The sequence below is a fragment of the Austrofundulus limnaeus genome, unplaced genomic scaffold (genome assembly GCF_001266775.1).
Source record: "Austrofundulus limnaeus strain Quisiro unplaced genomic scaffold, Austrofundulus_limnaeus-1.0 Scaffold56, whole genome shotgun sequence".
In the NCBI taxonomy this organism is placed as follows: Eukaryota; Metazoa; Chordata; class Actinopteri; order Cyprinodontiformes; family Rivulidae; genus Austrofundulus; species Austrofundulus limnaeus.
This window is the reverse complement of record NW_013952458.1, coordinates 1540006-1550349: the sequence shown is the minus strand read 5'-3', so window position 1 is coordinate 1550349 and position 10344 is coordinate 1540006.

Genomic DNA, 10344 nt, shown 5'->3' with positions numbered 1-10344 from the left:
CTATTTAATTGCAGTGAATATGTACTGTAAGTGAATCGTAGTGATATTTAAAAAAAAAAACCTGCACAAGCAGTGCCACCTGAAATCTTGCCTATGGCGTGAAATTGGCCGAGAAGACGCGTTCATAGTGGAAAATGAAGCCGTTCCAGTTCATGATGAGGAACGAACTGGTTGTATGTGTCGTCATGTTGTATGGTCATCATCATAGATCAGTCCTTCAAACTTCCACTTCATCCTAGCCTGTTAAATCTGGGGAAAGATCATCCAAACCAAAATAAATGGCCTTTTGTGACAGATATTAATTTCCTTTGTATCTCAATGTGACAATTTCTGTTTGTTCCTTTGCTACTTTGAATTATTCAAAAATTAAYGGACCAGGACCTTGTTACAGAGCTGGGCAAACAAAAAAGATAAAACAAGCACATTTTTGTGTGAACTTGAGAGATTTTTATTAAAATTGCAAAAATACAGCCAGGACCTTGGATAGAAGGTCAGAAACAATGTGTTTCTTGTAGCTATTAAATATTGCTGGTATTAATATTAATGGTTTAGAGTTTMATTTTTGTGGACAATTGGCTCAACTTTCTTTTGTGAATATCTGTAAGATCAGCCTGTCCTGTCTCCATTTTATATTGCCTAAAAAATAATTAGCTTTTTTATCCTCTCTTTGCCTTATGCTGCCGCATTTTAAATTCTTCTCATGAATTAAATTAACCTATTGCCTCTTGTCTCATTAACATCTACAAAATTCTCCTTGGACCGTTTTTTTTCTGAAGACTTTATAACTTAAAATAGAAGTGAATCATTTGACTTATTTTAGAGTTTTAGACAGAGTCATATCGTGTTTGTGATTCTGTTTGTGTTTACTTGAACAATTGTGGAGAAATAAACTAAACTGGTGGAATAAAAAGTTGAAAAATAAAACAAAGGACCTGCATGGGGTCAGCAAGAATCAGTTGGAGGCCGAAACCATCTTTCATTTATCCTGTTGCTCACACGTCCTCTGTACCTACACACATAAATGCAAATTCAACCCAACAGAATTGCATGGAAAGTTCAAATAAAACGAACAAAGAGAAACAAAAAGACGTGTGGCTGGTTATTGGCCTTTAGCAGACTATTTGTCTCACTATTTGTCTTGTTTTTATTCTTTAATAAGCTACACACACAATTGAAGCACATCAACACACATTAATACTTTACATATAATAACAAACGCTCAGGAATGCTGATCTGAATTTAAATGCATTCTTTTTGTACTAGACATGAATACATCTATAAATTACTAAGGTCATATATAATAAATGTAAAAAAAAAATTCCCATATGCTTTGTATTTATGGACCTAAAACACAAAAAGCTAAACTGCCYGTTTTTCTTCGGACAAGAAGTTGCATTTAACATTATTCAGAAAACAGACTTTATAAAAGAATAAAAAACAAACATAACAACAACTGTAGAAATGTTGAACAGCAAYATCTGGAAAGAGAAAATGTTTACAAAATGAAGCATTTGACTTTGGATATTCTTTTTAGTTTTCATTTAAAATWGCCTCAAAGATGAAAAAAAAAGAACAAAAACAATGTTTTAAACAAATATTCCCCCAACAGACTAGTGAAGCAGACCCATTTTGAAAAAAATAAACACATAATAACAAGAACAGTTCCCTCACTAATTGGTGGTGACYGTCCCGAAATAAAGAAAACACTTTTTGCCAGAGTTTCAGACAAATGAGCAGCACATATTTTGCTTTAGAGTTAGTGTGAAAGTTTGTGAAGTGCTGATTCAGAGTTGTGACCCTATGGGACCTTCAAACACACACAGGAAAAAAAAATCCAACATGCACACACACACACACACACACACACACACACACACACACACACACACTCACAAATAAAATCTTACAAACCTGAAACCACATCCCAAACCTCAACACAATCTCATGCACACATTAGATGAAGGGAAGACAACTCATGTGGTCAGCACAACTTTACCCCTCAGGAAAGTTGCAATCTCARTGAGTGCGTGTTCATATCACACCTCAAACTAGGCTAGCTGTTACCTGAGGGTCTACCGCTAACACACACAGAAACACAAAAATCATTTCATTCCTCTGTCAGAGTTCTACAGCGTAAGCTTGTCTCTGGATTCAATTTCCCTGTGCAGCCCATTTTTTGTAATGATAATAAATGGTATCTACAGCAGACGTATAGCGCGGGTTCATCTTTCTTCAGGTTAAAAGCAAATGTGCTAATTTTCATATAAAAGTCTGATCTCAGTGGAAACCGAGCCTTTGTGTCGAATAAATACGCTGAGTCGGCATTCACATCGTGTAAAACAAATGGACTCATTCAACGTTGCAGACATGTTTTCTGAGTGCTGCATTTCAAATTAGCAAAATGCATACTGTACGAAAAGAAAAGCCCTTTTTTGTTACACTCTGTGAACATAACATGTTCAGAACAGGGCACTGCACCGGCAAAACCAGAACTAAAAGAAAACAAATACAACGAGAGAAGGCAGATTTTTGGAGGTTACTGTAATCAAATCTGACCTTGTGTTTGTCTCTACCCATATGAGCAACCTCTAGCAAAAACAACGGTATTCAAATGTCACCGTAAATCATGATGTTGGCAGGATTATGTTTAAAAAATGTGCTGAATTTCTTGAAACATGCTTTGATTCACAGTTGGATTGACTTTTTAGCCAGAGCAATAAAAAATGTAAGACAAAACTACTAAGGGTATGATTATTTTACATTCCAATTGTATCTTTGAAACCTTTGTTTTGAGTGTTAGCAAGTGAGAGAAGAGCAGCTTTACAATATCAAGTATCAGGTCTCTGGTTAAAGAAGCGGTTTTATGCAGTACTACCTGTTCTTTTAGTTACTGTAAACCTTTTTTTTGTGCAACATAAAGGTCTTTAAAGTTAAAAAAAATCTRAAGTTTTCACAACAGGATTTGACTAAAATGTTTTTTTTTTTCTTTGCTACTTAACAAGTTCACWTGATGACTCATTTACACAATATTTGCCCCAGTGTCTGGTTTGGAGCTGTTGCTATTCAAAATTAGTCATAAAAGAGTCCAAATAAAAGATTCTGGTTATCTTTTTTCTGTAGCCTAGAGCATCGGATGGTTGTGGGCGTAGTTTGGCTAAACTGTAACTGGTTGGATCGACTTGGGGAAGGTAAAATATGATAATTAGTATAATTATTAACACATACACTTAATTTATTGACTTCAGATTTGGTGTAGCTAGCACCTTCTTGTCTGGATTTATGACTAAAACTAATCTTCACATTCAAAATTACCAATCTGAATTTTTAAACTTCTACCCCCCAGCTGCCCAGCGTTCATCCAAACCTCACCTAAAACAGTAAAACCGACCAATCACCCATYACTCAAACGACACCCACACCCAAGAAACTCTCATTAAGTGACTGCAGAGACCCCTACGTAGCTGTAGCAGCAACTCATATAGATTTCAAGACACTTTTGATTTATTTAAGCACACAATGAGCCATGTACATAAAACTGAACCTACATTCAATATTGATGTAGTAAAGTACTTTCTTCTGTCAGCAGCCTTGTAGTGCAGCAACTTGTTTAAAGACAAAGAGTTTGACACGTGAAAACGCTCGTGCATGTATTACTCACAGCAGATGGAAGTTAACATGCGACACGCAAGCCTCAGACAGAAAACGAGCAGCTGCTTTGCACATAAACCAATAAGCTAATCAATGTGACCAGGACTGCATTTTTTTTTTTTTTTTTTGGGGTGGGGGGATAAAAGGCGTCCTTGAAGCTGAGGTTTATATTTTTGAAATAAGTTTCCATCAGAGAGTGAGTCATTCTTTTGTTCATAATACAGGCTTTTTAAAAGCTCTTGGAAACGGATATTTAGACTTCTTGGTGCTCAGTTTAACGTCAAGCTCACAGCTGAAGTCCATCCTTCTGTCTCTTCATCTTCAACTCCCCCCCCCCTTCTAAACATATACCCACTATATAGGACTTTCAGATTTCTAAGCCAACATTCGGAGGAACCTAACGCAACAGTTAATTAAGTTGAGGATTGTAATCAAAAGCAGCTTTACAGATTTTAAGATCTGTTGGACTTATGATGCAAGAAGGTAGCAATAAGCCAGCAGAGGGGATAATCGTGACTAAGGGTAACACATACAGATAAAAATAAATAAATCAAACCAACACGCCCACGCAGTTACAAGGCCATGCCGTCTCCAACTCTTCTGCTCTAATATGCACTGTCACACGCATGCACATGAATAGACATGAAAACTGACACTAGTCCTGGCAAAATGGGAAAATATTTAGCCACATTACGTTTCTGTCAGAAGCTAAAAGGAGTTGAACAGTTTTAAGAGTGGAAGAAGAGCCAATAAGAGGATCCGTGGAGTGGAGCAGATTGGTTAGAAGAGCTGGCATGATGAAAAAAGGTCACTTCTCAATATTGCTAAAGCGCCCTTGAGCAATGACACTACACCAGTGTCTGGATTGTAACATGTCAAGGTGGCACAAGCACAAGAACACTGTTGAATAAGTTGATTTATATTTATTTTCTGCTTTATGCATGAGATCTTATTTTAGAGGATTAGAGGCAGTAACTGTTACATTTATGTAACTGAGTCGCTTTTTGGAGAAGTTTTCACTTTGCTTGAGCAATAATACTATGAAGGATCAATATAATATTAATTTAGTGAACCTCAAATCAATTCATTTTCAATATTGATACATATTTTATACTTATATACCACTGACTTTACAAAACCAACAAATTGTTGTACAATTCTATTATATATTTCTAAATATAAAAAAAACAAAATGTGTCCAAACATCTGCATTATAAGAACAAAGGTGCTTCCAGACCATTTTGCTTACTCATTAATCTCACTTGCAGCTCGCACACCGCTATACTGCCCCCTTAGGGTTGGGGGKGGGGGTGGGGGGGTGTATCTGTATTAAAAGAAAGAAAATAAATACAATATCATAAAATAATGATATGTATCAACATTTTGATTTTTGTATRCACAGCCCTAATATAAATGGGTATATATACAAATATACACATTACCTYCTGWAAGTATTACYTTCATAATGAGAAAAGTTTCTTCTTTTGTAATTATATTATTTAGTTGCACTAATTTTCTTCATTTTGCTCTTTAAAAACACCAAACACACACACACACTAATATATGTCATGATGGCATAATTTTAAAATATTACATCAGATGTTATGAACAGTTTTTCAGCACTCAATTAGCCTTTTTACAAAATACTTTTTGTGCAATTTTTTGGACAGCAAATGTTTACTTTTACTTGAATAAAAATATGTTGTTGCGCTTCTCTTACATGAGTACAGCTTTTGGGTTCTCTACCGACCTCTATGACRGAGACGTAATTTCAAAGCTGACATTAGGCCAATTTAGCCTAATAAAGCAAAGAAAACTTTCACCAGATTATCTACATAAAGATAACTCCTTCACATTCAATCCACCAACTGATGATGGTGACGCTTTAAACATCTGAACAGGATCCTCTCAAGATATCCCCTGATACACCGTGATGCGATTAGGCAGTWTACTGTCAAAGATTTAGCTTGGGAATCCCACTTGTAGCCTTGGGATGAGCTTTAGAGGACATTCCTGGCACTGTGGGAAACATTTTGGCTTCATACAGCAGTTCAGACATTACCGTGATCAAACCCAGGATTAAAAATTTTGAACCTCGGCTGAAGTGAACTTGAGCAGGACACTGATTCTGCAGGTCTGAACAGCAACTTTAACAACTTTTAGCACAATTGACATTTAAGCATTAATGTATAAAAAGAATCATGTTTTAAACGATTTTCCCCGCTCTCTGCTTGTTGTATTTCAGCCTGCTGATACCCACCAAAACTTGTCATGCAAAATTTGAGTTCTAAAGTAAAAAAATAAAAAAATAAATAAAAATGTAAACTCTGCTTCATTACAAAGTATTGTGCACAAATCCATTATTTAAGCAAAACTAGCAGCCTGCTAAATGTATTTAAGAATGCTTAGCTGCTTTGCATCCATTAAAAAGGCCTGTAGCTCTGGAGCTGAACAGCATAATCCAGCAATAATGAAGACTCCTAATTAGCTTTGCGTATGTGTGTGTGTGTGCGCATGCGAGTGTGTGTGATGTGAGCTCGTCAAGAGACGGGTGGTATGATTTCAGTTGTCGGGGGGTAAGTGAGTGTGAATCAACCCTGCTGACATCAAATACGCTTCTACACAAAGACACACAYACGCCAAAGCCGGAGTTAAGCTGTACAGAACATGCCACTCATTGCACAAGTCGTTGTTCTGAGTGCCATGAGCCATACTGAGCACGGAAAATGAGCAGCGTGTGTATGTGTGTGTGTGTGTGTGTGTGTGAGGAGAGAAAAAGAGCGAGGAGAAAGTTGAAGAGTAACACATCAATAATATATAAGACACCCCGCAGTCTCGGCTTTGTTTTAGTAAATGTGAAACGTTTGTGTGGGTGTGATGATGCACACGTACGTGTAGGTTTTGCCAGTCTGCATTCGCTGACACATCTGATCCATGTCATTTCCTCAATGTTTTCAGGAAACAGCTGCTTTTACATAGTAAWCATGAGTACATTTTATGGGCTCATGCAGTGGTCTAGTATGTTTTCAGGTGTACACCATGAAACCACTTTAAAATCTACTGGGTTTGCATTTAGCCACTTAAAATAGGCAGAGATACATATCAAGTCGCAGCTAACGTCATTGCATGTTTTCAGAAAAGTCAGGTGGCGTTGCGGTTATCTACATAACCAGTGGAAATAAAGTGAAACACGAGAYTGATGTGATCATGTTCAGTTTACTGCATCAACTCTGTCAAATATAAAACTAGCTTAAATGCACTACACACTCTCATACAGTTTTGGTAGCTACTCTGCTATGTAAGCAGCTCAGACTTCAGCACAAAGTGGAAAAATGAAGCGCAAACAGATAGGGATGGGTCCCGAATTCAATACTTTTTCAAGTACAGACCGAATTCTGTCGGTACTACCGAGAACCTATTCACATAACATCAAACAGTACCATGTTTCGATACCTAAACGCATCATTGCGATCGTATTGGCGTAACAGTAGTGAGTTTTCCGTGCTTATCCTGAACGCAGCATCGCGCAAGAGCGTAATGACGTCAGCAGCCGCTGGTTCAGCTCTGAGTAAACAGAGCTTGGTCTGAACATAGCTTGAAAGTGTGAGCCTCGCAGCTTGCAGCTCTTAAAGTCATCGAACAGACCGCCTTATCTGGTGGAATAATTATCTTGTGAACACGACGTTCGCTTGCTCAAAGTAAATAAAATACCACCATCTTTATTTCATCCACCATTAAACAGACACCGGCAGAGGAAAACAACAGAGGCACTTCCCGACAGTCTGAACATGTCTGACCTGAAGGAGCACAAGCAGCTAACATGAACCATTGGGCACGTGTTGGATGCTCAAAACGTAGCTTGAATACCTTTTTATTTATTTTAACTCCATCCTCTTTTGCTTATTTGATTTAAACTTATTTGCTTTCTATGGACCTCCATCACACAATTTTTCTAGCAGGGAAATGACATCAATAGAAACACGYGGATCTGGATTTTAATTTGTGCAATAAGACAAAACAGTCTTGTTTTTTTTGGTACTGAATCGATTCAAATGCCAAAGGTACCCATCCCTACAAACAGACCAATAYTTTTTAGCTTCATGGCCAAATAATCAAAATGATGTTTCTATGGCTCAGAGTAAACAGACTCAAGTAGCTGAACTTTCATTCTCAACCATAGACACAAGAAGGGTTTGTAGAGAAAACGCAACTGAGTTCAAACATATTTGGCAAACTTTGTAGTCTACTTACACCAAATTCCCTGTGCAGTAAGTCATTTTCTTCTGGGCTGTTGTAATCATCAAATTACTTTTGTTATTGACGTCCACTGATTAGTTTTATTAAAAAATAGTTGATATTTTGTTTCAGTTGTATCTATTTTTTTAATCTCAATCTACACTTCGTTTATTCAAAAATAAATACCGTACAGAATAAAGTACAAAATGAAAGCTGAGTTCCCCCTGTGTTTTACAACCAAACATGTTCAACCTTCTACTTTGTTTATGTAATCCAGGGTTTATCAATGAAACTCTCAAATTTCTAATTTGGTTGTGATTTACTTTATTTTTTTCTCATCAAATGGTAACAAATTGTCGATCTAACATGATACAATGCGTCAACTAGGGGCTTTCATTATATTTCTGATCTAACAAGAGGCAAACCACCTTGCAAAAAGAAGCCATCTTGAACCCAAGAAAACAGAAATCCATAGTAGCGTACACAATGCCAGTGCTCATTGATTTTTAAAGTGCTGTTTACAATCTTGCAGAGGATTTATGATATACTTGAAGACAAGTCCAAAACCGTTCAGCATTAAGTACTTATTAATTTAGTGTGGTTCCGTGTGGTCCAGAGATTTTCAGGCATAAGATGCCTAAACTAGCTTTGTCAAGTGTTCAATGTGCTTTGAGTAACAATGTTTTTTTAATTTAATGTTATGAGAAAATTATATTAAAAAAATATAAGAAAAGCCACAACAAACAACAACACTTAAACAAAGAAGACTGGCGTCTTTTTAAAATGTTGGGATTTATGCAAAAAAATAAGCCTAAAATGGGTTTTTATTTCAAAGTAATTTTATAATTCATGAATTGTGAACAAACTCAGTAATTAAGTGTAATAGATTATGTAAATAGTAAGCATAATTATGCACCATTCTCAGTACATTCATGGTAAAGTGGGTGCTACTTTTTCACTTTAAGATTTATAGTCCTAGACAGTGCWTATTGTGTAATTTGGAAGGTGCTCTTTATGTGGGTCAGGGCAGAGAATAAGAATCACTGCAACATTCCCACATGCCTGGACTACATCGGGCAAAGCCTCAGTGCTACTTAACAAAATGATGCAAAACAAAACTATGATTAAACATCGCCGTATTCACTGAAACCTGCATAAAATATTCATATTATTTCCAGTAATTGCAAATAATCAGCGGGAGTGCTGCCCTCTTGCTGAAATAAAAATAAGAAAGCCAAACAAAAGCATGGGAGCCAAGAGGTGAGTGTCAGAGAAAGAGAGTGGCTTTTTTTTTCTGAGGCTATTATAAATGAAAATAGCACACTACAAAAACCTTTCAAAATGTTTTCCAGGGAGCTCATATCTTATTAGGAAAAGCAAAGCTTCCTCCACTGCACACTGTGACATTAGGGTGAAAGTCTGGCTTTTTGAGCTAACTCGCTATATACACTCTTATTTTGTGGATATAAATTCTCTTAACCACAAAAATAAAATAAAATACCCRACCCATTCTTCTGCATTGCATTTTCTGATATGGATCTACGGCTTAGTTTATCAATTTCAGATGTGAATCTCTCATGGGTTGATATCCTGCACTGACAGCACACTTTGTTTTTTWGTTTCACTCCATTGTCACTGAGGTAAATTTTGTTACATGACAGGAAAGAAGAGAAATGTGTTATTTATCATCTTTCTATTTGAATAATACTGGAATGCATTCAGGAAGAAAAGGCAGAAAATAATTTKGCCTTTGTTTACTCATTCTGTCTCTGATTTAGCTTCTCTTAAACACTCCATAACTGATCCACTCTTTTTACTCAGTGCAAGATCTAGGTGTGATATCAGCAAATCCTATTATACATATAAAAAGCTTAACAGAATACATGGTTCTCCACCACAGACTGCCACAAGGAATTGTTTTTGCCTTACCATGAGGACACAATATTAAGACACATTTGCAATATTATCATTAATTGGAATAAACTTTAGTGATTAAATGGTGGTAGTGATTATGTTTATTTACAGGCTTCAGAAAAACTCACTGAATGCCATATTTATTTTGTCGCTTACCTCCCTACAGATACATTCTCAAAGGCAACTGAGCCATTTTACCTCTGACTATTATGCATTTTGCACACCATCTTCTAAAATTCAGTTAAATTCTTGTAAAGATTCATCCTGAGATGCTACTTATTACTCACACAAACGACTACCAAAATATCAGTTTGTATGCTGATGATAAAATGTTATATTTATATAAAGCAAAACGTTAACTCTGCTGATTTAAAGTGTTGTAATTTAAGCCCAGCAAATCTGCAGTTTTCAATCAGCACACTAATTTCTAAAGGGTCATCATTTCCTTGCAGAGTTTCTTTGATAACTGAAGACAATGGGCCTCATGCAAGAACCGTTCGTACGCACAGATTTGTTCTTAAATTGTGCGTACGAGTGATTTAGGAG